The sequence below is a fragment of the Colobus angolensis genome, unplaced genomic scaffold (assembly GCF_000951035.1).
Source record: "Colobus angolensis palliatus isolate OR3802 unplaced genomic scaffold, Cang.pa_1.0 Scaffold71, whole genome shotgun sequence".
NCBI lineage: Eukaryota > Metazoa > Chordata > Mammalia > Primates > Cercopithecidae > Colobus > Colobus angolensis.
Genome location: NW_012120821.1, coordinates 10,924,314 through 10,931,970, shown reverse-complemented (window position 1 = coordinate 10,931,970; position 7,657 = coordinate 10,924,314). Strand labels below are relative to the sequence as shown.

Below are 7,657 nucleotides of genomic sequence, written 5' to 3'. Positions count from 1 at the left end.
CAGCCTCCTTCTTCACACTTATCACCCTTAAAAGGCTAGCAGCTCCCAGATGGGAATGGAATTGCAGGGAGAACAAGCTTGGTGGCAGTTCGAAGAGCTGAGAGGTGTGGAACTCAGCAGTGAGCCGTCAGCTTATGTCTGCTTTTCAGGATGCAGGCAGCAGCCTGGATAGCTGGGTCTATCTGCTGTGATAAATCTTAGGCCTTGGCAAGAGAGGCTATGCCAACCTTTTCATGGCACCCAAAAACGGTTTTCCTGGGAAGAAACTCCTTGGTCAGTGCCCACAGCACCAGAGAAGATGGCTATTTCCTGCCTTCTCTGTAAACAGGATGGAGACCTAGGACCTTGTATCAGTTGGAATTCTTGATTATGAGCAACCAGGACCAACTCTGTCTATCCAAAGCAAAAGGGGAACTTCCTGGAGGGTAGTGAAGGTACACAGAATGAACAAGAGGCTGGAGAACAGGCTTGGACAAAGGGCAGGACCAAGAGAGGAATTCTGGCCAAAGGAAGACTGCAGGCACAGTCTGATCCAGGGTTCTCTACTGAGGATGAGTGATCTCCAAGGGTCCCTTCACCACTCACTCAACCCAAGAATGAGTATCTGATTGGCTAGTGTTGCATTTTCCATGTGCCTGTCCACTAGCCAGGCAGGATAAGATGCCGTGGAAGGATTTAGCTCCACTAGGATTTCACAGTGATGGTGGCCATGGGAGGTGGGTGCTAGTTTTATCCTTCCTCAAAATGGGGAGCTCCTCCAAAAATGAACCAGAATTTTAAGGTGGGGGTGGATGCTGGACAGATCATAAGTGACAGCGAAACCTCTTGGAGCTATTACCCAACTTTGGCCAATAACAGATGAGGCCAAGCACGGTAGAACACGCCTGTAATCCCAGAACTTTAGGAGGCCGAGGCGGGCGGATCACGAGGTCAGGAGTTTGAGACCAGCCTTGCCAATACAGTGAAACCCCGTCTCTACTAAAAATACAAAAATTAGCTGGGCGTGGTGGCGGGCGCCTGTAGTACCAGCTACTCGGGAAGCTGAGGCAGAAGAATCACTTGAACCTGGGAGGCAAAGGTTGCAGTGAGCCGAGATCGTGCCATTGCACTCTAGCCTGGGTGACAGAGCAAGACTCCATCTCAAGAAAAAAAAAAGGACCAAGGTAGCCTGGGCGCAGTGACTCATGCCTGTAATTCCAGCACAGGAATTGGGAGGCTGAGATAAGAAGATCCTTTGAGCCTGGGAGTTCAAAGCCAGCTTGGGTTACATGACAAAACTCTGTCTCTATGAAAAATTTAAAAATTAGCCTGGTGTGGTGGCAGGTACCTGTAGTCCCAGCTACTCAGGAGGCTGAGTTGGGAGGATCAATTGAGCCTGGGAGGTTGAGGCTGCCTTTGGCAAGCCATGAGTGTGTCACTGCACTCTGGCCTGGGTGACAGAGCAAGACCCTGGCTTGAAAAAAAGAGAGAGTGAGAGAGAGGAAGAAAGAAAAGAAAGAAGGAAAGGAAGAAAGAAAGAAAAAAAGAAAGAAAGAAAGAAGAAATGAAAGAAGAAGAAAGAAAGAGAAAGAAAGAAAAAGAAAGAAAGAGAGAAAGAAAGGAAAGAAAGAAAGAAAGAGAAAGAAAGAGGAAGGAAGGAAAGAGTGGATAGGCTCTAGGATCTGGACTAGACTTGCACTTAGAATCTGGACTTGGATAACCTAAGGTCAGGTTCTGCCATGTATTAAGCAATGTGGATAATAATGGCACCCACAGCTCACAAAATTGCGTGTGTAAACACTTTGTAAACTATAAAGTATTTTGAGCCCTGGAGGGCAGTGGGGATGGGACCATCATGCCTCAGGCAGCTTCTCATCTCAGTGCCCAGCTCAAGACCTGGCACCCAGTAAATGTCCCGTAAGTGTTTGCTGAGTGAATGGATAAACAAGTAATTATCATCATCCTTCTAACTTGACCATCAGCTTTGCAGAAGAAAAACAGGCAGATGCTGTTGGACCCTGATTCAGCTTTTGTGAGCTGAGGCCTTACAAATGAGCCTGCTTTTTTTTTTTTTTTTCCTGTTAACGCTTTTGACGTTTTCATTTTAATATGTGAAACCTGGCTACTTGTCTCAGGGAGAGTTTATGGAAAAAAAGCTTCCAGCTGGCTTTGGGCAGCCCATAAAAATGTACTGAAATGTCTAACTTTGACCAGTTAGAAATTAGGAGCTGTTGGGGGATGGAGACCGGTGACGCCACTCGCCCTGGTGAGGCCACTGAATTTCAGTAATTAGCTCTCTGGGCAGGAGGACGCGCTCCTAATTCCTTCCTGGTTCTGAGTTAAAGGATGAGGCCCTGAATCTGTTAAAGAGAAACCACAGCTTTCAGATAACAAACACATCTTTAACACACGCAATCTTTGATTTGAATAGTTTCAAAGGGCATGGGGGAGGGAAGGGTTTTTGTGAACCCTTCCTGTAAGTGAACCTCTTCTGATGAAGCAGCTCATCAGAATGTCAGCTCTCCAAATCCTATCCCTCCCTCAGCTCAAGTCTGACCTCCTCCAGGAAGCCCTCCTTGGTAACCCCAGCCCATCACAGGTTTGTTCATCCACATGACTCCTTGCTTTAAAACTCTCCAGAAGGTCTGCCTAGCTTCATGGTCAAGTTCAATCTCCTTAGTTTGGCATACAAGGCCCTTTGTGATGTGACACCTTCTCACCTGTGCAGCCTCTTCTCCTACGCCCCACCCTCACCCTTTGACCCAGGTGTGACAAACAACCTTCACCCTTCTACCTGGAATTTGGGCCTCAGAGCCTTGGACTGTGTCTTTGCCTTGATGGGGATTTTCCTTCCTCTTCTTCATGTGGTTGGATGGTCCTTATTCCCAGAACTCACCCCAAGCCTCTCCTGCAGGGGTGGGGAGAGATTGAGCCCGCGGGGCTGGGTTAGGTATCCCTGCTCATGCCCCAGAGTGCCCAGGTTTCTGCTCATCACACTTACTGTAAGCATCTATTTACTCACCTGCCTCTCCCCTCCTCTCCCCTCCCTTCTCCTCTCCTTCCCTCCCCTCCCCTCCCCTCCCTGAGGAACTTGGTCCAGCTACAGCCGATATCTGGAGAAGGTATTGGCCTAGAGAGCCTTGCTCAATCTGAAGCCCTCACACCTGAAGTACTTTGGGATCACCCCAGGAACTATAGCATGCTGATGCCTGTGTTCTCATCTTCAGAGATTCTGGTTTGATTGGCCTGGATGTGGCCTAGGCATGGGGTGAGGAGTGTGGGTTGAAAAGCTGGTTCTAAGGTGTAGCCCAGTTGGAGCGCCACCATAATTTACAGCACGCAACTCGAGACCCACCCAGCCACTTAGAGGAGCTGCACTCCAGGCACATCGGGGAGTATAACCTTGAACTCGGAACCCCACCATATTTGCCATATTTGTTGTGTTGGAAGAAAACTATTCATCTGTTTATCTGAGTCAGCAGCACTGAGCAGCTGTACAGTCCCCCACAGGCCCCACCCAGTCTTCCGTGCTTGTTAGGAGAGACGGAAGCATCACAGTCACCAGTTAGAAGGATGCCTGGCAGAGCCGCATCCCACATTCAAGGAGCCAGATGGGGGACCCTGTGCTATAAACAAATCTCCTGGTGATCCTCCTGCACACAAATGTGCCAGGGCTCAAAACATCCTAAAACAGGCTGCAAACTCCCGACGCCTTGCACAGCCAGGTAGGAAAGTTCAAAGCAAAGAAGGGCCTTCAGGGGACCATTGGGGGACTGGAAAATGACTGGCTCTAGCAAATTCTTGTCCTTTGGGAATGTGGGCCCCATGTTGTCAAGTCCCTCTTTTTTAAAAAAGAGAATGCCAAAAATCTGAATTTTTAAAAAGGTGAAACTTGTTTAAAGTTGACAACTAATTCAAGCCATTTAAGTACAAAGCTCAGGCCAAACAAAACTTACCTGGGACCTGAATTTAGCATTTATTACCAATGTTTGCAGCAAACCCCACACGTGGATGAAGCTAGAGGGTGGTGTGCTTGCCTGGCCTTGTCGAGGCTCTCTCTTTTCTGAGCTGTTTTCCTGCTATGGGATTTGGGCCAGCATGGAGTGGTGTGGGGATGGGGGGGGTGTTCGGGGGCGGTACAGGAAACAGCCCCTAAGACTTGTGCCGTACGTGCAATTGGGAGGCTGTTTGGGGACATTGTTCCTTACGTTTAACAGTGTTCTCTTCATGCCAACTCTCTAAAAAAAAATACCTCTCGGGTCTCAGGCCTAATAGAGTTTTGATTTGCCTCAGCAATGCTGTGCCAGTGTCTTATGGGCACTGAATTGCGTCGGATCAAGTTTCAGCTGCTAGAAAGGTCAGAGGACAATCTGTGGCCTGTCCCCATGGCATATAGGACCTCAAGGTCCGCACTTGTATACCTGTCATTCCTGGGTTTTTCTGACCTTTCCAACTTCTGCTTTTCATTTAATGCTTGTCACATGACCACTCCTGTAAAATTTTATTCTTGTATATCAAATAAAGAAGTGCTTTCTGAAATAAGGCATGCTATAAATAAATAAGCCCATAAAAATAGTAAGTGCTCAAAAAAGGGTTATTGAATACATGACTACTTGAATGATTCATTTTGTGGTTGCACACAGGGCCTTGCACAGAGCAGGTGTTCAGGAAATGAGGGCAGGATGGTAGAGTGGAAAGCAGCGGTTTAGAGATGGAAAGACAATAGCCCTGCCATTTCCTAGCGACTGGGACCTTAGCCAAGCTGTTTAACGTCTCTTAGCCTCAGTTTCCTCATCTGTACAATGGGGATAATCTCAGTGCCACCTTCTCAACGTTGCTGGGAGGATTGAGTAAGATGATGTAATGTGCCTGGCATGTAACAGACACTTAATAAGTGGCAGCTGTGATTATTTCAACACCAGAAATACCCTCATCTATGAATGTCATTGTTAAATGACTTAGTAAATGCAGTAATGTGTGCAACATAAGTGAGGACACTCTCCCTTTGCTCAAGTCAGCTAGAGTGTAACAGAGAAGCCACACGGACTCATTGGGTCAATAAAATGGGAGGCCTTCCAGAAGCTCTTGATTCCCTCAGCTCCTTGTCCCGGGTCTCTGCTCCCCTCCACACCAGGGCCCCTCTGATTACAGCAGTGATGGCAGATAGCTCCCTATCCGAGTGTGACCGCCCCATCACTCCCCTCTCAGCATGCTCATGTGCTGAAGACTCTGTCCTGCTCGCCCCCATCATCCAACTCTCTAGCCCTAGCCCTGTACATTCCCTTTCTGGAAGCCTCTGGCAGTTTTCTGCAAGCTTCCCAGTCCCTTCCCCAGCCCTGACTGATCCCTCTCCTGGTCACCACTTAAGTGAGCAAATTCATCTTTGAACTGTTCCATGACCTTTTGCTTGACAGGTGCACACATGCTTTAGAAAGTGCATGTCACGCGGTGCACAGGAGGGGCACTCAGAGATGACTGAAGGTAGAGTCTGGGGCTCACTCCTCTGACGGTTGGACACCAGGCAGAAAGTCAGGAATGCAACTCTCTAATACTGTTACAGGGGAGAAAATACATCATATAGATCCCTGCGATAGAAGGTGGTCTATGATGAGTTGTAGGTTTCCCTAAAGGCCTAAAAGTTATTCACAAGAGGCACTATTGCATAGAGCAGTGGTTCTCAAAGTGTAGGTCTGGAGCATCAGCCTAGACTGGGAGCATCTTATAAATGCAAAATCTCTAGCCTCACTCCAGAACTACTGACTCAAACGATGTGGGGCCCACCCAGCGCTCCCAGTTTGCACAAGCCTAGGGGTGATCCCATGCAGGGCTGGTTTTTGGACCACTGGAGTGGTGGATTCATTCTAAACCCGTCACCTCATCTGTCAACAGGGACGACCCTCATCATGGCAGTGGCTTCTGGAAGGGCCACGAGATGAACGTGGGAAGCCTGCCTGGCACGTGGCTGGTGCTGAGCCACCGTCCCCGGCGACCGATCACCCACTACCTTTGGAGGGTCAGCTACCGCCTGGCGCTGTTCTGTGTCAGTCATGGAACCCAAGATAAGGGCTCCAGCAAAAAGGAGAAACAGGATGAAGATCAGGGAAAGCTGATTTGAAACTTAGGCTGGGGCCCTGAATGCCAACCTTAGGACCTCTCTTTGCCTCTGCCTGCGGCAGAGGCTCACGTTTCCATTACTTTTCTGTAATACAACAAAGCAACGGAATCCTTGGGATTCCGGCCATCCTGGGGGCACCTCCCGGGTCCACGGCGGGGCAAGCGCTTCTTCCACGATGCCCCCAACCCGCCTCTTCTGCTTTGGCCGCGCTCCCACGAAGGCCGCGGCGGGAGGCCCCTGATAGGGCGCGCAGGCCCCGGCTGCCAACAGAAGGCCGGGCGCGGGCCAGGAGCCGGCGCCTGCGAGCCAGGGCAGCCCCGCGCGTTTGGAATGCGAGCGCCGCTCAATGCGTTCCATATGGCGGCGGCGCGGGCCCACCCGGCCACCCGCGGCTCCCTAGCCGGGCGCCCGCCCCACAGGTTCTTGTCGGTCTCCCCGACCCGCCTGGGCGCTGGGGTGGGGACCACGGATTACCAAGACTAGCACAGTGCCGGGCACGTAGGAGGCATCCGGAGGCTTTGATGAATGAATGCTAAATACACGATTACTGGTAGAAGGCGTAAGAGAGTCGGCTCCTTAAATAACCCAGCACACAGTCCCCCAGCCTCGGCTCCACCAAACATTGCTGGGAGCCTGCCATGGGTGAGGGCCTTCTTTTCTATCTGTGTAATCCCAGTGCCAGGTCCCCGACTGGTCAGGGACTGTGTTCTCCAGCTTTGTTCAAGATGACAGTTGGGCTCAGAGCTGGTGATGTGACTTGCCCAAGGTCACACAGGTAGCAAGGAGCAAGTCGTGATTTGAATCCGGGTTAAAGGACTCCACGTCCAGTACTCTCTTTCTACCCCAACTCCAGAGGGAGGGGACCCTGCTGAAACCTTAATCTACCCTGGCCTCCCTGGAAGCTTTTCTCACTGGAATCCCAGAGTTACTAAGACTTATAAAGGACAGAACTGTCCCCTTAATCCTGGGTGCGGTGGCTGATGCCAGTAATCCTGCCACTTAGGGATGGAGAGGTGGGAGGATGGCTTGAGCCTGAGTTCGAGACCAGCCTGTGCAACATAGCAAGACCCTGTCTCAAAAAAATACAAAAATATGCCAGGGTGACAAAGAGAAACTCTGTCTCAAAAGAAAAAAATAAGATAAAATAAGAAAACAAAAAACAAAAACAAAAACCCCAAAACAAAGCATAGAACCCCCCCAGTAAGCTCTACTCTGCCTCTCCCAGGGTTTTGAGCTTCAAATTTAAGGACAAGTGATTACCTTAAAGAGAAGTCTGCGACTTTCATGTTGCATTTATCTAATTAGCTATAATGACTCTTTTTTTTTTTTTTCTTTTTGAGTCAAGGTCTCACTCTGTCACCAAGGCTGGAGTTCAGTGATGCTATCTTGGCTCACTGCAGCCTCAACCTCCTGGGCTCAAGTGATTCTCCTGCCTCAGCCTCCCGAGTAGCTGGGACTACAGGCATGCACCACAATGCCCAGCTAATTTTTTTGTGTTTTTAGTACAGAGGGGATTTCACCATGTTGGCCAGGCTGGTCTTGAACTCCTGACCTCAAGTGATC

The 7,657-nt window shown here is 49.7% G+C and overlaps 1 protein-coding gene across 1 annotated transcript in view; it reads right to left on the bottom strand.

Moving 5' to 3' along the window:
• PHF19 (PHD finger protein 19) overlaps positions 1-6,640 on the bottom strand; it is a 40,748-nt gene extending 34,108 nt beyond the window's left edge. The window contains exon 1 of the mRNA XM_011927403.1: positions 6,539-6,640. The gene's annotated coding sequence lies outside the window, so the exon portion shown is untranslated. The remainder of the gene's footprint in view (positions 1-6,538) is intronic.
• Between the last annotated feature and the right edge of the window lie 1,017 nt (positions 6,641-7,657).